Here is a 24,861-nt window from a genome sequence, read left to right on the forward strand (position 1 = left end):
CTCCAAGAGCAATCTGACCAATGCCTTATGAAGCCTCTTAAATTCTCCTGTTCTCAAAATGACTGCTAACATTATATTTGACTTCCTTACCACTGACTCAATCTGCAAGTTGATTTTTAGAAAATCCTACAGGAGGGCTCCCAAGTCCCTATGCATCTCTGATTTTTGAATTTTCTCCCCATTTAGAAAATAGTCTACACCTTTATTCCTTCTACCAAAGCGCATGACCATATACTCCCAACACTATATTCCATCTGCCATTTCTTCTCCCAATCTGTCCAAACTCTTCAACAGACCCCCTGCTTCTTCAACACTACCTGCTTCTCCACCTATCTTCATATAATCCGTGAACATGGTTACAATGTCATCAATTCCTTCATCATAATCACAGACATATAATTTGAAAAGCAGTGGTCCCAACACTGAGCCATGTACAATATCATTAGAATAGAGCCTGTTTATTCCGACTCTTTGCCATCTGCCAGTCAACCAATCTTCTATCCATGCTATTTTCTGAAAATCTAAGTGAACAACATCCACTGACTCTCCTTTGTCTACCCTGCCTGTTACTTCCTAAAGGAATTCCAACAGATTTGTCAGGCAAGATTTTCCCTTGAGGAAACCATGCTGACTTTGGCCTATTTTATCACGCGCTTCCATGTACCTTGAAAACTCATCCTTAAATAATGAACTTCAACGTCTTCCCAACCACTTAAGCCAGGCTCTTATCTGTATGCCCATTATGACACTGGCATTCAGGGCAGCAATGAATGTCCTCCATCTCTGTCAGTCCTTACAGCCACACACAGATATAGAAGGATTCTTCATTGCTGTTCCCATAACAAACGTTTTTTTTACCAGTCAGGGTTGTTATGAGCTGAATGCCCAAACCTGGAGGACGGTGGACCCTTTGACCTGTTTGGCATGGGGGACCCTACCAACAGCCAAAGAACAAGGCCCTGACTTCAGTCACCATAGCTCTCTGGGACATTAATGCATGCAAGCCTCAAAACCCGAAGACAAGGTTGTGGTCCTCTTGGAGGTGAAGTCAGGCTAACAGGTCTATAATTTCCTATCTTCTGCCTCCCTCCCTTCTTAAAGAGTAGAGTAACATTTGAAATTTTCTAGTCCTACCAAACCATCCCAGATTCTGGTGATTTATGAAGATCATTACCAATGCCTCTACAATCTTTTCAGCCACCTCTGTCAGAACCCTGCAGCGTAGTCTATCTGGTCCAGGAGACTTAACTATCTTCAGACCTTTCAACTTCCTAAATATCTTCTTCATAGTAATAGCTGTGGCACTCACTTCCATTCCCCCGACACTCTCGAATTTCTGCTTATTGCTAGATTCTTCCAAAGTGAAGACTGACAAAAAACACTTATTAAGTTAGTCTTCTATTTTTGGTCCTCCATTACTACCTCTCCAGCAGTCTAATATCCACTCTCCCCGCTCTTAATATATCTGAAAAAACTTTTGGTATCTTCTTTTTTATATTAATGACTAGCTTACCTTCATATTTAATCTTTTCTCTTCATTTCCCTTTTTGATTTGCCTTTATGTTGGTTTCTAAAAGCCTCCCAATTCTCTAATTTCTCACTAATTTTCGCTAATAATATGCCCTCTCTCGTTTTTACGCTGTATTTGACTTCCCTCGTCAGCCACCATTGCCTCATCCTTCCTTCAGAATACTTCATCCTTGGAATTTATCTATCCTGTAGCTTCTGAATTGCCCCCAGGAACTCTATTAATGCTGTTTTGCCATATCCTTGCTAGTGTCTTTAGTCCTTCTGCAGACTCCCTGCTTCCTAACACTACTAGCTCCTCCACCTATCTTTTGCATTGTCTGCAAATCTAGCCATAAAGCTATCATCAAAATCGTTGATATATAATGTGAAACGATGCGGTCCTAACACTGTCCCCTGCAGAACTGCATTAGTCACCAGCAGCCAACCATAAAAGGGTTGAGTCTAGGGCAGTGATGTACAAACATTAACATAAAAATATCAAAGAACATCAGAGTACTTATGAGACCTGATACTTATAACCTCAGGGGAAACCTAGATACTCTTGCAGCATGATGCTCCCAGAGAGACATGTAAACATCCATAATGGATCCTACATCTAAATTCATGCAAATGTTTAGTAGTTCAGAACAAAAGCAAATTTGCATCTGTATGTAAAGTTGTTACTGAGGTGGAAAACCTTAGCAGCTGGACAGAATGATCCTTAGAGATATCTCAGAGGGGGCTTATTATTGATATTTTTGATAACGCTGAAGTGAAAATGTGTGATCTCACGCCCAAAACAAACATAATACTCCAACATTCTATGGTCCTGACAATATGAGGTTCGTATCAAATCGATCTTCCAACAATAAATTCTTTGCAACAGATCAGGCCACCTGTTGAAACGAGGTTTTTCTGTCTGTACTGTGTGGTAACTGAATTTAAGGGAATCAATTCCAGAAAGGAGGTATCAATTATTCATTACTTATGTAATGACAGGATTACTATATATTTCAAATAAGCATTATAGTATGCACACAGAAGTACAAAGCATTGAACAGTACAAGTAATCAACTTTAAGCTTCAATTCAATTCCATTTCATAAAAAATCATATGCTTAAGTTTCTCAACCCTTCCATCCATCAATGCCACTTCTTCTATATGTGTAGATATAGGATATTTATATGTGCAGATCCTGCTGAAACTCCAAGTCTGATCTGTTTTTGATTTAAAATAACCCGATAAAGTGCCTTGAGACATTACTGGAACTAAAAGATGCTGACCACGTTCATTAAGTATGCACAACACTGATGAAAGGTCTTCAATGTGAAATATTATCTCTGCTCCTACTCCTCTTTCTATAGGAACTGCCTGATCTGCTGAGTATTTCCAACGTTTTCCATTTTTGTGTAAGGGAAAATGGTTCTATTGAGAATACCAGCAGTCAGTGCTGCTGCAGAGCTCAGCACAGTAGATATGAAGCACACTGATAGCTGTCGTTTATTGTGTTTGGCTTCAAGCATTGTAGCATAAATGAAGCCAAAAATAAACCTGAGCCAACTGGCCTTAGCATAGTTTCCCTCAGCTTATCCAGCTTTAATAAATAAAGGAGTGACGGTATGTTTAAATTTAGCTGTTACGCGGGTGGATACTGCTGTGGATGGTTGTCCAGGATTTTAAATAAAAGACAGCACATTTCATTACATTGAGAATAGCCCTTTCCTTTTCTTCATGTTGCATGGAGGAAAAATTGCTTTGAGAAGCCACCTTCCAAATGCTTCTAACCTTGGAAAAGTGCATAGGTAATTAAAAAAGAAAAATATGAATTTAATCCAACTTGGACAAGTTTTCACTTTGGATATTACTGAAAATGTCAGCATAAATTGTATTGTATTAAAAAGCCTTTTTTTGCCTCATTGCTACACAAAGTCACAAGCATATAACTGTAAAATTTTCCATGAGCAACATCATGAACGTCCAGCACAGCAAGATAAATTGACAAATGTTTGGGACTTTGGGAAAGGAGTTGGAAAAATGGCAGATTTTGCAATTGAACTCCACATATTCCAATGAAAAGCAGTGATTCACTTGTTCTTCAGATTAAGTATACTGTACTCATGATGTGGGTGAGAGCTATGTAGAGTATTTTTGGTTTAGTATGCAAAAATAAAATTAACCTTTCAGTAATACGAGAAAATCTGCAGATGCTGGAAATCCACAGTGACACACACAAAATGCTGGAGGAACTCAGCAGGCCAGGCAACATCTATGGAAAAGAGTAAACAGTCAACATTTTGGGCTGAGGCCATTCATCAAGACTGAAAAGAAAGAGAAGAAGTCAGAGTAAGAAGGTAGGGGAGGGGAGAGGTGGTACAATGTGACAGGTGATAGGTGAAACTGGCAGAGAGGGAGGGGCAAAGTAAAGAGCTGGGAAGTTGATTGGTTAAAGAGATAAAGGACTGGAGGAGGCAGGGATCTGATAGGACAGAATAGAAGACGAGGGAAGTAAGGGAAGGAGGAGGAGCACCAGAGGGAGATGATGGGAAGGTAAGGAGATAAGTTGAGAGGGAAACAGGAGTGGAGAATGGTGAAGGGGGTGGGGGGATGCAATTACCAGAAGTTTGAGAAATCGATGTTCAGGCCAAAAGGTTGGAGGCTACCCAAATGGAATATAAGGTGTTGCCTCTTCAACCTGAGTGTGACCTCATTGCTGCAGCAGAGGAGGCCATGGACTGACATGCCTTAATGGGAATGGGACATAGAACTGAAATGGGTGGCAAGGAGAACCTGCTTTTTCGGGCAGATGGAGCATAGGTGCTCGGCTGGGCACTGAATGGTCGGTAGTGAGGGAGGAGGTGAAGGGGCAGGTGTGACACTTGTTCTGCTTTCAGTTGTGAAAGCAACTTTCAGTTGTATGTCACAGGAACTTTCTGTCCCACTACCATTTTGACTTCATCTTCCAACAAAACCAACACACATTTGGGGTACAGCATTTCATCTTTACCATGGCACGTTAAAAGCTTCCAAATTCACAAAATTCAACAATTCCATACAATTGAACACTTCAGCTTGTACAGAAAATTGGCAGCGTTCAGAGTTTATCTCATATTTTGATACATTAAAATTTTATTCGCCTTTCATCAACATCTCCCACAGCATTCATGTTGCTAATAACAAAAAATACTGGAGGAACTCAGCAGGCCAGGCAGCACCTATGGAAAAGAGTACACTCGATGTTTTGGGCCGAGACCCTTCAGCAGGACTGGGAATGGAAGGAGCACCAGAGGAAGATGATGGGCAGGGAAGGACATAAGGTGAGAGAGGGAAGAGGAAATGGTGAGAAATGGAGGGGGGGGGGGGAATCACTGGAATTTCGAGAAATCAATGTTTATGCCATCAGGTTGGAGGCTACCCAAACGGAATATATGCTGTTGTTCCTCCAACCTGAGTGTGGCCTCATCATGACAATAGAGGAAGCCACGTATTGACATATCAGAATGGGCATGGGAAGTAGAATTAAAATGGGTGGCCACCGGGAGATTACACTTCTTCTGGCGGACCGAGCATAGGTGCTCGTTGAAGCGGTCTTGCAATCTTCATCGGATCGCTCCGATATATAGGAGGCCACACCAGGAGCACCGAGCACAGTATGTGACCCCTACATACACAGGTAAAGTGCTGCCTCACTTGAAAGGAATATTTGGGCCTTGAATGGTAGTGAGGAAGGAGGAGTAGGGGCAGGTGTAGCACTTGTTCCACTTGCAAGGATAAATAGCAGGAGGGAGATCAGTGTGGGAGAGACGAATGGACAAGGGAGTCACGTAGGGAGCAATCCCTGTGGAAAGCAGAAAGTGGGGGGGGCGGGGTGGGAGAGATGTGATTGGTGGTAGGATCCCATTGGAAATGGCTGAAGTTCCAGAGAATTATCTGTTGGATGCAGAGGCTGGTGGGCTGGTAGGTGAGGACAAGAGGAACCCTATGCCTCGTAGGGTGGCGGGAGACCGGGGTGAGAGCAGCTGTGTGTGAAATGGAAGAGATGCGATTGAGGGCAGCGTTGACGGTGGAAAAAGGGAAGCCCCTTTCATTGAAATATGAGGACATCTCCTTTGTTCTGGAATGAAAAGCCTCATTCTGAGAGCAGATCTCTTCCTCCATCATCAATCTGTGTTGACGCTATTGCCCTAGCACGCCACCACATAGAAGATTGTTCTGGCAACTACAGACTGGTAGAACATGTGAAGGAGCGGCCTGCATACTCCAAAATAGTTCAGTCTCCTCATGAAGTAGAGGTGACTCTGGTCCTCACCACATCCACATCCTCACCATCAATAGTAACAGGCAGCAATGCAGGCTTAGTCTTCCTAAAGTCCATCAGCATCTTCTTTATCTTATTACTGTTGAGCTGCAGATGATTCAGCTTGCATCATTTGACAAAGTCCTCCACCAAGGTCCTGTATCCATCCTCCCATTACACACCCAACTACTGCTGAGTCATCAGAGAATTGCAGTGTTGTAACTAAAGTCCAAGGTATACATGATAAACAGGAAGGGGCCTCGGTGCGGATCATAGCCATGTCTGCCACACAGCTCTGAAGCTGCATAAACTGTGGTCTGTCAATCAGGTAGTCCATTATTCAGCATACAATGGAAGTACCATCCAGCAATGAATGGAGCTTTTTGCCCAGCAATAAGGGCTGTATGGTACTGAAGGCACTTGAGAAATCAAACAACATGATACTCACAGTGCTGCCCTGCTTATTCAAATGGGAGTAGGCTCTGTTCAGCAGGTAGAAGACAGCATCATCAAATCCAATGTGCTTCTGGTAGGCAAACTATAAGGGATCAAGTGCTGACATGACCAGGGGTTAGAGGTGAGCCAGGACCAGCCTCTCTAGGGTTTTCATGATGTGTGAGATCAGGGCCACTGGATGGTTGTCATGGGAAAGGGATATTATTTTGGCATGGGAATATTTTTCAGCTTATTATTACAAATGGAAAAGGAGTTCCAGCATCAACCAGAAACATAGACCTGAAATTGAGGAAAAACAATAATGGGTATTCACTTCTGATTAAAAAAAATCTTAATTTTAGCATTTTGCATCTGTCTGTGTTTGGCTTGCCCTGCTACTTCATTCTGCTCTCCGGCTTGGAAAGGAGATAAGGTAAACATCATGGCTCAGACTTGTAATTCTTGTAATAAATTTCCTCTGGCTGAAAATTTAATATTCACATTATCTGTTCACAACCTGAAACATTTCACCTCTCTTTACATATGCTGCCTGAATGGATGAATATCTATCTCCAGCTCTTCTTAGACAAGAAAATCCTGATCTAAAAATCTAAAAGTTTGCATGTTCCAGAAGGTAGTTCTACAAAGTGGATTTAAAAGAGAGTTTACAAAATTCTGGTACAAAATTTTTCAAGTGAACTGGTTTGTATATTAAGGAAAGTCTCACAAATTTGTTGATTTTTTTTTAAAGAAATATCAAGGTCATTGAGGATAGGGCAATAAATGTGGTCTGTATGGACTTCAGCAAAGATGTGGTTTCACAAAGTAGGCTCCACCAGAAGGTTAAATCACATGAAGTCCAAGGAGAGCCAGGACATAGAAATGGTTGAATGGTAGGGGGCAAAGGTTGATGGTGTAGGATTGTTTGACTGGAAGCCCAAGACTAGTGGTGTGTGGCATGTGTTGGTGCTGGACCCATTGTTGTTTGTCATCAATATGAATGACTTAGATGAGAATGTACAAAGCAGAATTTCTGAGTTGGCAGATGACACTAAAATATTAGGTATTATAGACAGTGAAGAATACTTTCAGGAATGCAACAGTATCTTAATTAGATAGGAAAGTGGGAAAATGATTAGCAAGTGCAATTTAGTTTAGATAAGCAGAAGTATGGCGTTTTGAGAAATCAAACTAGAACAGGATTTTCAAAATGAACAGTAGGGCCCTGGAGAGTGTTCTAGAACAGAGTGTACGCAGAATACAAGTAAGAAAGGAGGAAGGCAGCAGAAAAGAAATTACAGACCAGCTAGCCTGACCTCAGTGGTTGGGAAGATGTTGAAGTCAATTGTTAAGGATGACGTTATGGAGACACAAAATGAGATAGGACAAAGCCAGCATAGTTTCCTTAAGGGAAATTCTTGCCTGACAAACCAGTTGGAATTTTTTGATGAGATTACACGTAGGATAAAGGGAATGCAGTGCATGTTGCATATTAGGACTTTCAGAAGGCCTTTGACAAGGTGCTACACATGACGCTGCTTATCAACTTAAGAGCCCATAGTATTACAGGAAAGTCACTAGCATGGTTAGAGCATTGGCTGATTGGTAGGAGGCAGTGACTGGGAATAAAAGGATCCTTTATTGGTTGGCTGTCAGTGACCAGTGGTGTTCCACAGGCATCAGTGATGGGACCACTTCTTTTTATGCTGTGTATCAACGATTTAGATGATGAAGTAGATGGCTTTATTGCCAAGTTTGCAGATGATACAAAGATTGGTGGAGGGGCAGGTAGTGTTGAGGAAACAGGTAGGCTGCAGAAGGACTTAGACAGATTAGGAGAATGGGCAAGAAAGTGGCAAATCAAATATAATGTTGGAAAATGCATAGTCATGAACTTTGGTAGTAGAGATTAATATGCAGACTATTTTCTAAAGGGGGAGAAATTTCTAAAAGCTGAGATGCAAAGGGACTTGGGAGTCCTTGTGCAGAAGACCCTAAAGGTTAACTTGCAGGTAAAGTTGGTGTTGAGGAAGGCAAGTACAATGTTCGCATTCATTTCAAGAGGTCCAGAATACAAGAGCAGGGATGTGATGCTGAGGCTTTATAAGGCACTGGTGAAGCCTCACCTTGAGCATTATGAACAGTTTTGAGCTCCTCAGCTGAGAAAACGTGCTGGCATTGGAGAGGGTCAGAGGAGGTTCACAAGGATGATTCTGGGAATGAAAGGGTTATCATACGAGGAATATTTGATGGTTCTGGGTCTGTACTGGCTAGAATTTAGAAGGATGAGGGGGGATCTCATTGAAACTTTTCAACTGTTGAAAGGCCTAGATAGAGTAGATGTGGAAAGGATGTTTCCCATGGTGGGGGAGTCTAGAACAAGAGGGCACAGCCTCAGGATAGTGGGGCATCAACTTAAACAGAGATGCGGAGAAATTTCTTTAGCCAGAGGGTGGTGATTTTGTGGAATTTGTTACCACAGGCAGCTGTGGAGGCCAGGTTGTTGGTTGTATTTAAGGCAGAGCTTGATAGGTTCTTGATTGGCCGCAGCATCAAAGGTTACGGGGAGAAGGCTGGGGAATGGGGTTGAGGAGGGGAAAAAGAATCTGCCATGATTGAATGACGGAACAAAGCTAATGGGCCAAATGGCCTAATTCTGCTCCTATGTCTTATGGTCTTTTTAAGGCATCACTCCTTGAAGATGTCCTGGGTGCTGGGGAGGCTGGTGCCCATGACGTAGCTCAGTGAGTTTTTACAATTTTCAGCAGCTTATTTCGATCCTGTGCAGTTCCCCCCACCCCCCGTCACCCCGCCATACCAGATGGCGATACAGCCAGTTAGTATGCTCTCTGCAGTACATCTGTAGAAATTTGTGAGTGTCTTTGGTAAAATACCATATCTCCTCAAACTCCAGATGAAATATAGCCGCTGTTCTTTGTAACTGCGTCCATATGTTGAGCCCAGGATAGATCCTCAGAGATGTTGCCACCCAGGAACTTTAAATCGCTCACTCCTTCCACTTCTGATCCCTTGATGCTTTTGGATCAGAACTGTCGGAATGATTGTGTTATAGGTTTAGCTATTGCCAATAAACAGCATCCTGACATAGGTATTTGTATTGTCCATGTGATCCAAGGCTGTGTGAAGAGCCGATGAGATTGCAACCACTGTAGACATATTGTGGCGATAGGCAAATTGTAGTGGGTCCAGGTCCTTTCTCAGGCTGGAATTGGACTACTTGTTCCTATATATGATATTTCATTGACATATTCATGGGTGAGCATGTGGTCTTGATTGCATGAACATTAATTTTCCTTATTTAATGGGGATGTTAAACAATTATAGCAAAGATTCTTCACCTTGTAAATATTTGAGAAAAATCTGATCCATAACGTGCTCCACAGTACATCCCAGGGTTACTTGGTTTGTCACCATAAAGCTTGTTGCAAACTTGACGTCTTAGTTATCTATGTTTGTAACATTGGAGACCCATGTTCATTTCTGACCATGTATGCTGTCTGCATGGAGTTTCTATGTTATCTTAGTTACCTTGTTGGCTTCCTTGGGGTGCCTTGGTTTCCTCCCTCATCCCAAAATTAAGTGGAGTTGCCCCTAGTATGTTGGTGAATGCTTAAAATCTGCCAGCAGTTGATGAGAATGCGGGGTATATTTTTTTAAAATGAGATTAATGTAGGTTAGACTGAGCCTTCAGTTCTGCACCTAACACCTCATATTGTTTAGCATGGAGATATGTTTTCATTAATCTTCCAAGAATTGCAAGGTCACGCACTCATATCAAGACTTCCGAGGAGCAATATCTGTACAGTATTTTACCAAAACAAGTGTTTAATCATCTGTGACTTCCAACATATTCAAATATTGTCACAAACAATTTCTTTATTATAAGTTTTTCCTTCGGCAGTTTGAACATGGCACGACTGCGCAAGTGCGTGGAGGTCCCCAGTGAGAACAGCGGGAAGAGTTTAAAAGGATGACAAATTTACAGAGCAGGTATCGGAGAAGCAGGCGATGGAGTAGTGGGAGACAGAGTAGGAAGGCTTTGGCTCAATGGGGCTTCGGCGATAAAGGGTCGAGGCCAGGTAGGTTATCTGTTTAAAATAAAGACAGAGTGTATGTGTGTGAGGCCGGTCTTCAGTGCTCAGTGTCAGATATGGGAAGTCCTAGAGACTCCCAGATGACCACAACCGCACCAGGTGCGTCGAGCTGCAGCTCCTTAGAGACCGCGTTAGGGAACTGGAGCTGCAGCTCGAAGACCTTCGTCTAGTCAGAGAGAGTGAGGAGGTGATAGAGAGGAGTTATAGGCAGGCAGTCACCCCGGGACCACAGGAGACAGAGAAGTGGGAAACAGTCAGGAGAGGAAAGGGCAAGAAGCAGGTACTAGAGAGCACCCCAGTGGCTGTCCCCCTTAACAATAAATATTCCTGCTGGAGTACTGTTGAGGGGATGGCCTACCTGGGGAAGCAACAGTGGTTGTGCCTCTGGCACAGGGTCTGGCCCTGTAACTCAGATGGGTAGGGAAAGGAAGAGGATGGCAGCAGTGGTAGGGGACTCTAGGGGGTCAGACAGGCGATTCTGTGGATGCAGGAAAGAAAGGCGGATGGTAGTTTGCCTCCCAGGTGCCAGGGTCTGGGATGTTTCTGATCGCGTCCACAATATCATGAAGTGGGAAGAAGAACAGCCAGAGGTCGTGGTACATATTGGTACACCCTATCCTCGTTATATGCGAGGGATACGTTCCTCGAAGTTGACACATAATGTGAAATCGCATAATGTGAATAATTATTTAAATGGAGAAAATAGGGATGCGTTCCAGAGGGCTTCCTAAATATGTTTTATCTGTAACTTATTCACATTTTTATACCAATACAACACAAAAGCAGTACTACAAGACAACATTTGTATTATATTTAATCAATTTAAGGTAATATTCAATGTAATAAATCATAGAAAGTTAACATACTGTGGTGTACAGTACTCACCAACAGTGGCAGGTGTATTCGCTCCGGGAGATGAGTGGTTGTTGTGGTGTTGGGCAGCTTTACATAGATAAGGTGGATGGTTGTGGTCATCAGGATAATATCAAGTACAGCAAGGGGTGAAGGAAGATTCATAGAACCCTTAGAACTGCCCGCAGCAGCAGATTACAGTGATTTGCATAAAGTGGTGAGGGTTGTTTGCTTGACAGCATTTTGTTTTTCAGCATAAATTTGCTTGTAGGGAAGAAGTGTTGATGGCAGGGAACAACTGAAATGCTGACTCCGTTCTAAGCTTGGGTCCATGTCAATCGCCATTTGTGCCAAGTGTTCCGACTTCCACCATTCCCTCACCGTTGGTAAACTCCTGGGATTTTCAAAATCATCTGTTGCTTGCAGCATCTGAGAGAAAGTTCACGGTAAAGAAAATACGTATGCCTTGAATGTGGATTACACCTTGGTCAAGTGGTTGAATTAGCGATGTTGTGTTAGGCAGTGGGAAACGCACAGTTATGTTAGGATGAATGCTGTCCAAATGTTTAGGATGGGCTGGCGCATTGTCAAGGAACAAAAGAACTTTAAAGGCAAGATTCTGTTCCTGGCAGTAGCGTCCCAGAGCTGTGTTACCTTCAGCTGATGCTGCGCTGTTTATAATTTCCAACTTTTTTTCAAGTGTTAAAGCGGTTCTCTGCTGCTCGGCTGACGGCCCAAGACATGACATCGGACGCTTAGGAGGCATAGTAAAATATTTCAAGCACAAAATCACTGCACCGTAGGTAAAACCAACAAAAGTTTAAGATCACACATCCACACCTTGCCAAAACCAATGAGAGAGTGGTGGGAGAGAGATTGTGAGGTATGCACCTGACTTGTATTGGCGGGAAAGCGGTGCTTCTCATCCCAACAGTGAGACTGTGAGGTGTGCGCACGTGACTCGTATTGGCGGGAAGGCAGTGCTCCTTGCATAACTGTGAATTTTGGACACATATAACGAGACGTTGGTAGAAATAGGCTCCTCTCATAACTGTGAATTTTCATAGTCTGAAGACGCATATAACGAAGACAGGGTGTACCAACGACATAGGTAGGAAAAGGGAAGAGGTCCTGAAAACAGACTACAGGGAGTTAGGAAAGAAGGTGAGAAGCAGGACCTCAAAGGTAGTAATCTTGGGATTACTGCCTGTGCCACGTGACAGTGAGTATAGGAGTAGAATGAGGTGGAGGAAAAATGTGTGGCTGAGGGATTGGAGCAGGGGGCAGGAATTCAGATTTCTGGATCATTGGGACCTCTTCTAGGGCAGGTGTGACCTGAACAAAAAGGACGGATTATAATTGAATCCGAGGGGGACCAATATCCTGGCGGGAAGGTTTGCTAAGGCTATTGGGAAGAGCTTAAACTAGAATTGCTGGGGGGATGGGAACCAAACTGAAGTGACGGAGGAAAGGGAGGTTGGCTCACAAATAGAGAAAGTGCGAAAGGGAGGATAGGCAGGCAATAGAGAAGGGACGCGCTCAGTCCGATGGTTTGAGATGTGTAATGCGAGGAGTATCATGAATAAAGCAGATGAGCTTAGATCGTGGATCAGCACGTGGAGCTATGATGTTGTGCCTATTACAGAGACTTAGATGGTGCAGGGGCAGGAATGGCTACTTCAAGTGCCAGGCTTTAGATGTTTCAGAAACGATAGGGAGGGAGGCAAAAGAGGTGGGGGCATGGCAATGTTGACCAGAGATAGTGTCACGGCTGCAGAAAAGGAGGAAGTCATGGAGGGGTTGTCTACGGAGTCTCTGCGGGTGGGAGTCAGGAATAGGAAGGAGTCAATAACTCTACTGGGTGTTTTTTATAGACCACCCAATAGCAACAGGGACATCGAGGAGCAAATAGGGAGACAGATTCTGGAAAGGACTAATAACAACAGGGTTGTTGTGGTGGGAGATTTTAATTTCCCAAATATTGATTGGCATCTCCCTAGAGTGAGGGATTTAGATGGGGTGGAGTTTGTTAGGTGTGCTCAGGAAGGTTTCTTGACACAATATGTAGATAAGCCTACAAGAGGAGAGGCTGTACTTGATCTGGTATTGGGAAATAAACCTGGTCAGGTGTCAAGTCTCTCAGTGGGAGAGCATTTTGGAGATAGTGATCACAATTCTATCTCCTTCACCACAGCATTGGAGTGGGATAGGAACAGACAAGTTCAGGAAACGTTTAATTGGAGTAAGGGGAACTATGAGGCTATCACGCATGAACTTGTAAGCATAAATTGGAAAGAGATTTTCTCAGGCAAATGTTCAGGGGATATTTGCGTGGGGTTCTGAGTAGGTGCGTTCAAGTGGGACATGGAGAGGATGGTAGGGTATAGGAACCGTGATGCACAAAGGCTGTTGTAAATCTAGTCAAGAAGAAAAGAAAAGCCTATGAAAGGTTCAAAAAACTAAGTAATGGTAGAGATCTAGAAGATTATAAGGCTAGCAGGAAGGAGCTTAAGAATGAAATCAGGAGAGCCAGAAGGGGTCATGAGAAGACGTTGGCGGATAGGAAAACCCCAAGGCATTCTACAAGTATGTGAAGAGCAAGAGGATAAGACATGAGAGAATAGGACCAATCAAGTGTGACAATGGAAAAGTATGTATGGAACCGGAGGAAATAGCAGAGATACTTAATGAATACTTTGCTTCAGTATTCACTACAGAAAAGGATCTTGGCAACTGTAGGGATGAGATGACTTGCAGTGCACTGAAAAGCTTCAGAATGTAGACATTAAGAAAGAGGATGTTCTGGAGCTTTTGGAAAGCATCAAGATGGATAAGTCACCGGGAGCAGATGGGATGTACCCCAGGCTACTGTGGGAAGCAAGGGAGGAGATTGCTGAGCCTCTGGCAATGAACTTTGCATCATCACTGAGGACAGGAGAGGTTCCGGAGGTTTGGAGGGCTGCGGATATTGTTCCCTTATTCAAGAAAGGGAATAGTGACAGCCCAGGAAGTTACAGGCCAGCGAGTCTTACTTCAGTGCTTGGTAAGTTAATGGAGAAGATCCTGAGAGGCAGGATTTATGAACACTTGCAGAGGCATAATATGATTAGGAATAGTAAGCATGGCTTTGTCAAAGGCAGGTCGTGCCTTACGAGCCTGACTGAATTTTTTGAGGATGTGACTAAGCACATTGATGAAGGTACAGTCATAGATGTAGTGTATATGGATTTTAGCAAGGCATTTGTTAAGGTACCCCATGCAAGGCTTATTGAAAAAATAAGGAGGCATGGGATCCACAGGGACATTGCTTTGTGGATCCAGAACTGGCTTGCCCACAGAAGGGAAAGAGTGGTTGTAGACGGGTCATATTCTGCATTGAGGTCAATGACCAGTGGTGTGCCTCAGGGATCTGTTCTGGGACCCCTATTCTTTGTGATTTTTATAAATGACCTGGATGAGTAATTGGAGGGATGGGTTAATAAATTTGCTGATGACACAAAGGTTGGGGGTGTTGTGAATAGTGTGGAGGGCTGTCAGAGGTTACAACGGGACATTGACAGGATGCAAAACTGGGCTGTGAGGTGGCAGATAGAGTTCAACCCAGATAAGTGTGAGGTGGTTCATTTTGGTAGGTCAAATATGATGGCAGAATATAGCATTAATGGCAAGACTCTTGGCAATGTGGAGGATCAGAGGGATCTTGAGGTCCGAGTCCAGAGGACACTCAAAGCTACTACGCAGGTTGACTCTGTTGTTGAGAAGGCATACAGTGCATTGGCCTTCATCAATCGTGGGATTGAGTTTAAGAGCCGAGAGGTAATGTTGCAGCTATATAGGAACCTGGTCAGAGACCACTTGGAGTACTGTGTCTATTCTGGTCGCCTCACTATAGGAAGGTCATGGACACCACAGAAAGGGTGCAGAGGAGATTTGCAAGGATGTTGCCTGGATTGGGGAGTATGCCTTATGAGAATAGGTTGAGTGAATTCGGCCTTTTCTCCTTGGAGTGCCAGAGGATGAGAGGTGACTTGATAGAGATGTACAAGATAATGAGAAGCATTGATCGTGTGGATAGTCAGAGGCTTTTCCCCAGGGCTGAAAAGGCTAGCACAAGAGGGCATAGTTTTAAGGTGCTTGGAAGTAGGTACAGAGGAGATGTCAGGGGTAAGTTTTTTTATGCAGAGTGGTGAGTGCATGAAATGGGCTGCCGGTGATAGTGGTGGAGGTACAGGTGTCCCCCGCTTTTCGAACGTTCGCTTTACGAAACCTCACTGTTACGAAAGACCTACATTCGTACCCTGTTTTCGCTAACAGAAGGTGTTTTCACTGTTGCGAAAAAAGCAGTGTGCAATAAAAGGCAGAGCGCACCCCGAGCAGCCGCTCTCCCCTGGATTCGGAACTGCAATCTCGCCGGCTTTGCTTAAACACGTCCCTGTGAGCAGCCGTTTGCAAGATGAGTTCTATGGTATCGGAAAAGCCTGAAAGAGCTCGTAAGGGTGTTACACTTAGCGTAAAACTAGACATTATTAAGCGTTTTGATCGTGGTGAACAAAGTAAGGACTAAGTGAGTTTGGCTTGTGGAAGCTGATGAAGATGATGTTGAAGAGGTTTTGGCATCCCATGACCAAGAACTGATAGATGAAGAGCTGATGCAATTGGAAGAGGAAAGGATAACACTCAAAACCGAATGTGTAATGGTAAAGTATGACTTTAATTTTGAAAGGGTACGTCGGTTTCGGGGATATTTGCAGGATGGTTTAAGTGCTTACAAAGAACCGTATGACAGAAAAATGCGTGAGGCTCAGCAGTCAAGCAAGCCTTCCACATCAGCCACAGCAGACGACGAACCTTAACTTTCGACATCGAGGTGGGTAGTCATAGGAGACTGTTGCTCTAATGGAAACAGATGACGAGATGACGCCCCAGTGTCCCATCATCCCAACACCCAGGCTGCGGACAGATACCGATTCGCCAAGAATGCAGCAGTAGCCGGGAGACACACGGCAGCGCATCTTTAAGAAAAAAGCCAAAATAAACATGCTAATTAATTAGGTGCCGCCTGACACGTAATTGTCGGCCCAGATCAGAGGTGATGCAATCGGCAATCGGCACTGATCTGGGCCGACAACTACATGCCGGGCAGCACCTAATTAATTAGCATGCTTATTTCAGCTTTTTTCTTAAAGATGTGCTGTGTGCCTCCCGGCTACCCCTGCATGCTTCACGGATTGGTATCTGTCAGCACCCGGAGGGTGGGGGCCACTGCACCACCCAAACTCCGATGACTCAGTCTTACACACCATCATCAGTGTGGTCTACGCTTTCCCAATTCCGGTAAGTGATACTACACTGTACATACATTATTTCTACTTTATATCGGCTGTGTATGTTTATGTGTTATTTGGTATGATCTGGCAGCTTCATAGCTTAAAGGTTACTGAAGAGTGCTTGCGCCGTGTTTTTGCCAACGGCGCTTGTGTGAGATTTTCGCTACGGAGAACAGTTCAGGCAATGATTGTGGAAAAGTATTTCTACTTAATATAAGCTGTGTATTTATCATATCATTCCTGCTTTTACTATATGTTACTGATATTTTAGGTTTTATGTGTTATTTGGCATGATTTGGTAGGTTATTTTGGGGTCTGCGGACGCTCACAAAATTTTCCCATATAAATAAATCGTAAGCGCTTCTTCACTTTACGACATTCCGGCTTACGAACCGTTTCATAGGAACGTTCTACCTTTGGATGGCGGGAGAAACCTGTATATACGATAGGGTCTTTTAAGAGACTCCTGGATGGCTACATGGAGCTTAGAAAAATAGAGGGCTATGGGTAAAGCCTAGTTAGTTCTAAGGTAGGGACATGTTCAGCACAGCTTTGTGGGCCAAAGGGCCTGTATTGTGCTGTAGGTTTTCTATGTTTCTATAAGGTACCTGGACCACTTTCACTGTTGTAATCAACATCAATTTCACTCTCAGCTTCTTCATTTCAGAATAATTCCAGCTAATGTTGCTGTACCATGTCTCAGTTCATTACAATAAGATATAAGAGCAGCATTTTCTATTTTCCTCTCAGCCTCAGTCTCCTGCCCTTTCTATGTATCCCTTCATGCCCTGACCAATCAAGAATCTATCAACCTCTGCCTTAAATATACATAAAGACTTGGCCTCCACACCTGCCTGTTGCAAAGAAATCCACAGATTCACCACTCTCTGGCTAAAGGAATTCTTCCTCATCTCCATTCTAAAAGGACAACCCCCTATTCTGAGGCTGATCCTCTGGCCTTAGACCCTCTGACCAGAGGAAGGATCCTCTCCACATCCACTCTGTCAGAGCCTTTCACCATTCAATAGGTTTCAGTGAGAACCTGGTGGTGTGAATTCTGAGGCTCCTGTACCCTCTTCCTGATGGCAGCAGAGAGAAGAGAACATGACCTGGGTAGTGGGGGTCCCTGATAGTGGACGCTGCTCTCCTCTGACAATGCTGCGTGTAGATGTGCTCAACGGTACGGAGGGCTTTACCCATGATGGACTAGGATGTATCCACTACTTTTTGTAGGATTTTCCATTCAACACACTTATGTTTCCGTACCATGCTGTGATGCAACCAGTCAATATACTCTCCACCACACATCTAGAGAAGTTTGTCCAAGTTTTAGATGTCATGCTTTGAATCTCCACAAACCCCTAAGGAATTAAAGGTGCTGCTGCGCTTTCTATGTAATTGCACTGAATTGCTGGGCCTAGGACAGGTCATTTGAAATGATAACACTGAGGAATTTAAAATTCTAGCCCTCTCCACCTGATTCTCAATGAGGACTGGCTCATGAATCTCTGGTTTCCTCCTCCTCCTGAGGTCAATGATGGGCTCGTTGTTCTTGCTGACATTGAGTACAAGGTTGCTGTGGCACCACTCAGATAGTTTCTGAATTGACTGAGGATGCTACCTTCTAAGAATTGACCCTGGAGATTTTAATTGTGGGAGTATCCCCACAGTTGCATGATCTTGCTGCAGGTCAATAGCAAATTGTGTTTTAAAATAGAGAGCACATCTTTACATCAAGAAAAACAAAAAGGTAGTTGTAAATGTCACATGGAAGATTGTGATTTGAACGGAATATTTTAAAGTGTTTAGCATGCAATGCAAAACTGTTTTAGCCTGTGAAAAAATATGTAATGAAATTTTGGACTTAGTTAATTGTTTTTTCATCAATTTTCAATCCTGGTTCATTCTTCAGTCTTCTTTTTAAAATCAGGTTATAGAGCACATGTTCCAATTTCTCAGCTAGTCCAATTTTGTCTGATATTACTTTAGCAAAGCATCGCGTTATTTCACTCTATTAAAAGGTGTTCTATATATACATGCAATACAAATATGTATACACAGAAATTGCTGATAATGGTAGCAAGTGGAGAGCAATAACAACAACAAAATCTACATTCAAATTTACCATCACTACAACTCAACACATGATCAAATGGCTGCTCTTCCAAGATGGTGCATGGATCAAAAGAATATCTTAGGGTTTAAATATAGCTTGCTAATCCCATATTTAACATTACTGAGGCCTCTGGTTTCCAAGTGAAGATTTTTGGCAAGGGTGAAGTGCTGACACTGTAGGAACTACTATCTTATATCCAAAGCAATGAAAATTTTCTTGGTAGCGATTCTGAGCAATTTACTAATGAGAGATTACTGCCACATTTAACCCAATTAACCAAAGATCAACATAAATATATTATAAGGTACATGCAGTCAGAAAGGCAGTTCAAATTATAGTAAAAACACAAGTTACTTTTGAAATTTACGTTAGATCACAAAGAGCATGGAATCTAACTCTTCAGCTCACCACGTCCATGCTAAGTATCAAGTACCAATCTATACTAATCCAATATTCCAGCATCAAGCCCATTACCAGCTAAGCCACGGTGTTTCAAGTGCTCATCTAAATCCATAAATGCCGAGATTATCTGCCTCCACCACCCTGCCAAGCAGCGTATTCCAGATTTGGTGAAATAACACTTTCCATCCCCTCAGATTCTCCAAACATCAGATGTATACCATTCGGTCATAAACACTGCTAAGGAGAGGCCTCTTAGCATCCACTCTATCTTACCTATTCCCCTCAACTTTGTATACCTCAGTTAGATAAACACTCAGTTTTTCTTTCTAACTGTAATACCCATGCTAGCTAAAATCTTTGTGACCCAAGACACTGCAGATGGTGGAACCAGGAGCAACATTAATACCAGTTGACCTCCTTTGCAACATCTCCAATGCAATCACATCCTTCTTTTGGTGTAGCAACCAGAAGTCTACATAATATTCCAGCTGTGACATAACTAATGTTTTATTTGGCTGTGCCATAACCTGTGTACATGTGCTGCTTCCTTGAAAGTATACATCAAAGTTCCTCTGTACTTCTGAGAGTCCAAGACAGTACGTAACTTTGTTATATAAGCCACCATCTTCAGCAAACCATCATTCTCTAAAACATTTTGAAATACATTGCTAATCTGATATAATAAGAAATAAACATCTCTGGCCAACAGTTCTGTAGAAACCACCAGTGTGCCAGTAAGATTCTGACATTTAACAAAAGCAGGAGAATTGATGGCAAACTATCTGACATTTTGTTCCACTGCTAAAGAGTCCAGCAGCAATGCACAAAGCTGAGTGGTAAGACACACATTCACATCAGAGCTCCATGCTTGCTGTGGCTGGGACATCTCTGACATCTACCTGACAATGTGCAGCAGTGCTCAACAACTTTGAAGAAGTTTGGAAACACCTGGGACAAAGTATCCCACTTGATTAGTATCCCCTCACTAATCTGAATATGCATTCCCTCCTCCACCAGCATTTAGTGACTATGGTGTGTGCCATCTGCAAAATGCACTGCAGTGACTCACCTCATCTACTCCAACAACCTCTGCAAACTTTTACAGCTAAGTGAACTTTTACAAATAAGTAAACAAACTTTTACGGACAAAGGCAGCAGGTGCACATGAGTACCAACCTGAAAGTTCCCTCCAACACGACCACCCCCACCCCTCCACCACTGAGTCAGAGACTCTAAGTTGGAAAGGTATCAAAATTTGCTGAGAACTTATGAAGAGAATTGAACATTGTGCAATCCCCAACAAGCATCTTCACATCTAATGTTATGATGGAAGGTCAATGATGGTTGGACTTATGGTACTGCTCCAAGTGATGAACTAAGGCTAAGATGTTTGATCTCCAAAGACATTAACCATAAATCTCTAAGGATCAATTTGAATCACTGTATACACATTGAATAACATGTTTCATTAATGCCACACTTGGTCATATGTTGCTTTTTTCTTAACCAAAGGTTGTACTTAACCGCAATTATGGAATTCGGCTTTTTAAGTCTGTTTGGATCAAGGTCATGATGTCATCTGGAGAAGTAGTCCTAGGAAAATTCAGACAAGTCATTGAGGTGATTATTAGTGAATTTTGCTGTCCTTAACACCTTTCATCACCCTGCTGATAATAGATGAATTTGGTGGTAGTTACTTGGATTGGATATTTCCGAAGAGGTCATACCTCGATCGGCCGCCTGGGACCACCAACGGTGGTCGACCAGACGCTCCACACGAGTCCGTCTCCGTCTCCTCTCCTCGCCAAACGCCCCGCTCGGAGTCCGACCCCGTTAGCAGACCTCACAGCACCTGGTCCATCCTCGGTCTCTCTCTCCCACCTCTGCCCCAAAACCCCGCACATACAATATCTTCAGATACACCAAAAACATAACAACTATCCCAATTGGTTCATAACATCTTATCACAGCCTAACCCAAAACAATCTGCTAGCGCAAGAACTTGCTCAGCGTTTAACATAACAAAGAAGCATTCCCAAGTATAACATAACAAAGAAGCCATTTTAATTAGCCTACACAGTAACATAAAAGATGAAACCCCCTTACACCTAGATAATTTTATACTTTAGCAGATATATGTCAGTATTGAATTTGCTGGAACAGCTTGCCTGGAGGTGCAGCTAGTTCTGGAGTTGAGGTGTTCAGCACTACATTAACCAGTATGCTGTCTGGTTCCAAAACCTTGACTGCATCCAATGCTTTCAGCTGTTTCTTGATATCATGTGGAAGGGATCCAATTGACGAAAGGCTACCTTCTGAGGTAGGGCTGAGTGGGGAGAGGTGGAATTTCAGGAGGAAGCCAAGATGGATTAATTGTAAAAGCACTTGGTTATGAATACTTCAGCATTATCAATGGCACTACATTCTAACATCATTAAGGATGGTATATATGAGAGGGCACACAATACAGTAAAGATTTGTGGGAAATTTACTTTAAAAAAAAACAGAAGGCAACAATAAAAGCTGCAAGGAGAGAAAAAGTGAACTATGAAGGTAAGCTAGCCAAAAATATAAAAGAAGATACAAAATGTTTTTTCAGTAAAAAAGTAGAAGTGGATACAGTATCAGACCATTGCTAGAAAATGACACTGCAGAGGTAGTAATGGGGGACAAAGAAATGGCAAACAAACTTAAGTATTTTGTGTCAGTCCTCATTGTGAAAGACACTAGCAGTATAGCAGAAACTTGAGAGTGTCAGGGAGCAGAAGTGATTATAGTTGCTGTTAATATGGAGAAGATGCATGGGAAGCTGAAAGGTCTGAAGGTAGATAAGTCACCTGGACCAGATGGACTATGCCTCAGGGTTCTGTTAGAGATAGCCGAAGAGGTTGTAGAGGCATAAGTAATAACCTTTCAAGAATCGCTAGATTCTGGAATAGTTTCGGAAGACTGGAAAATTGCAAATGTCACTCCACTATTTAGGAAGGGAGGGAGGCAAAAGAAAAGAAAGTATAGGCCAGTTAGGCTGACTTCAGAGGTTGGGAAGATGTTGGAGTCTACTGTTAAGGATGAGGTTGTGGGGTACTTAGTAGCACGTGATAAAACAGACCAATATCAGCATGGCTTCCTTAAGGAGAAATCTTGCCTGACTAATCTGTCGGAATTCTTTGAGGAAATAAGAGTCAGTGAATGTTGGTTGCTTGGATTTTCAGAAGGTGCCGTACATGAAGCTGCTTAACATAATAAGAGCCCATGGTATCACAGGAAAGATACTAACATGGATAGAAGAGTGAGAATAAAGAGGGCCTTTTCTGGTTGGCTGTCGGTGACCAGTGGTGTTCCTCAGGAGTTGGTGTTGGGACCGCTTCTTTTCACATTATATGTTAATGATTTGGATGAAAGAATTGCTCGCTTTGTGACCAAGTTCACGGACGATATGAAGATAGGTGGGGGGACAGATGGTTTAGAGGAAATAGGGTGTCTGCAGAAGGACTATGACAGACTGGGAGAATGGGCAAAGAAGTGGCAGATGTAATATAGTGTCAGGAAGGAGAGAGGAGGAGAAGATGGCGGCGTGACGCAGCTTGCGTGGCCACTCCGGTGAATGATATCTGTAATCTGTCAAGTAGGGTGCCATGCACAATCCTAATTTGATGGAGACAGACGTGAGAGAACGGAGGACCATCTGGAGAAATTTCTGAAATGCCTTTTTTACTGCCGCTGTTACTGTGTGATCCAGAATCTCCGGAGGGGAAGGCCCTGAATCCTTGGCTTTGCTTGTTGCTCGGCGGCCGGGACGGGGTCAAAGCGCTCGGCAGAGATGGTGCTCAGTGCTCGGTGTCGAAGGGCTGGTTGGAGGCTAGAAGTTTTCGGACGGACTCAGAATCAGCTATGGTCGGGTGCTTCCAATACATCCACAGTTGTCGGTGCCTGGAGGTTTATGGCAGAGAGAGTTTCTCCCTTCTGCCGCCTGCTATCGGGGACTACCGGGAGTCGATCAGAACTTTGAGACCTTTTTTTAACCGTTCCCATGGTCTGCTCTTTATCAAATTATGGTATTGCTTTGCACTGCTGTAACAATAGGTTATAATTACGTGGTCTTGTCAGTGTTAGTCTTTGGTTTGTCCTGTTTTTTTGTGATATCACTCTGGAGGAACATTGTATCATTTCTTAATGGATGCATGCATTTCTAAATGACAATAAATGACGACTGAGTGTCCTCATAATCTAAAATTAAAAAAAAGAAGTGTACGGTCTTGAACTTTGGTAGAAGGAATAAGGGTGAGGACTATTTCTAAATGGGAAGTGAATTTAGAAATCAGAGGTGCAACAGGACTTGGGAGTCCTTGTGCAGGATTCCCTGAAGATTAACTTGCAGGTTGAGTCAGTGATAAAGAAGGAAAATGCAATGTTAACATTCATTTCAAGAAGACTAGAATATTAAAGCAAGGACGTAATACTGAGTCTTTATAAGGCATTGGTCAGACCCATACTTGGAGAATTGTGAGCTGTTTTGGGTCCCTTATCAAAGAAAGGATGTGCTGGCATTGGAGAGGGTCCAGAGGAGGCGCATGAGAATGATTCCAGGAATGAGAGTTAACTATGAGTGTTCAATGACACTGGGCCTGTATTCACCAGAATTTGGAAGAATGAGGGGGCATGTTATTAAAACCTCTCATTGAAATGCTAAAGCAGCTCCATGGCTATGGACTCACTTTCAGGAACTCTGTGGTTCAATTTCTGTGTATTGTTTACTTGTTTATTGTTTGCTCAATTTGTTCTTTTTGCTGTATATTAGTGTTTGACAATCTTTGCGGTGTGCGCTTCTCAGTGAGTTCTATTGTTTTCTTTCATTTTCTGGCTGCTTTGAAGAAGATGAACCTCAAGGCTGTATATGGATACATAATTTGATAATAAATGTATTTTGAACTTTGAAATCTATCAAATCTTGAAAGGCCAAGATAGAGTGTTGGCCAAGATAGAGAATGTTTCCAATTATGGGGAAGTCAAGGACCAGAGGGCACAGACTCATAAGAGGGAGATGACCATTTAGAACAGAGATGAAGAGGCATTTATTTTGCCAGTGTAGTGAACCTGTGTAATTCGTTGCAACAGACTGCTGTAGATGTCAAGTCAATGGATATATTTATAGCAGAGGTTGATAGGTTTTTGATTAGTCGGGGTGTCAATGGTTATGGGGAGAAGGCAGGAGATGGGGTTGAGAAGGATAATAAATCAGCCATGATACAATGGCAGAGCAGACTCACTCAATAAGCCAAATGGCCTAATTCTGCTCCTGGGCTTAATGGTGATATAACTGGAATTCAGTTTCCTTTGAAATATACAGTTGTCCACCATTCTTGACTAGGCATGATATGACTGCAGAGCTTTTATCAGATATATCCTGTAGATCAGTGAGCTTCAGTTATTGCACTTTGGTTTGGTCATTCAGCAAACAAGTCATACTAAGATGCAATTTCACCAGGTGTGTCTGGTGTTGCTCTCGACCTGCTCTTCTGCATTCCTTGTAGAATCAGCATTAGTGCTCCAGCTTGATGATAATCAGAGTAAGGGACATGCCAGGCCAAGGAGGTCACATTGTGATTGTAATAAAACTCATTTCTGTTGCTGCTAATGGTTCACAGAACATTGTGGATGCCCATTTTTGAACTGCCAGATATTTCTTCAAATGTGTTTTAATTATTTTAATTAAATGATGTGTTCTGAAATGTTACTGATCACCAGCGATATTTCAAAAGACAGTAAAGAGCTACCGAGTGTTCTCGGTAATTGGTTGGGGGTGCTTCATAC

General features: G+C 42.9%; 1 protein-coding gene across 9 annotated transcripts in view; it reads right to left on the minus strand.

Annotated features, from left to right (window-relative positions):
* cobl (cordon-bleu WH2 repeat protein) overlaps nt 1-24,861 on the minus strand; it is a 294,795-nt gene that overhangs the window by 234,847 nt on the left and 35,087 nt on the right. Inside the window, exon 1 of one of the 9 annotated variants that reach the window (XM_063043973.1) lies at nt 11,239-12,006. The exons of the other annotated variants lie outside the window; for them this stretch is intronic. The gene's annotated coding sequence lies outside the window, so the exon portion shown is untranslated. Of the gene's footprint in view, nt 1-11,238; nt 12,007-24,861 lie in introns of those variants that run through there. 9 annotated transcript variants of the gene reach the window in all.

Source organism: Mobula hypostoma, chromosome 3 (assembly GCF_963921235.1).
Source record: "Mobula hypostoma chromosome 3, sMobHyp1.1, whole genome shotgun sequence".
Classification (NCBI taxonomy): Eukaryota; Metazoa; Chordata; class Chondrichthyes; order Myliobatiformes; family Myliobatidae; genus Mobula; species Mobula hypostoma.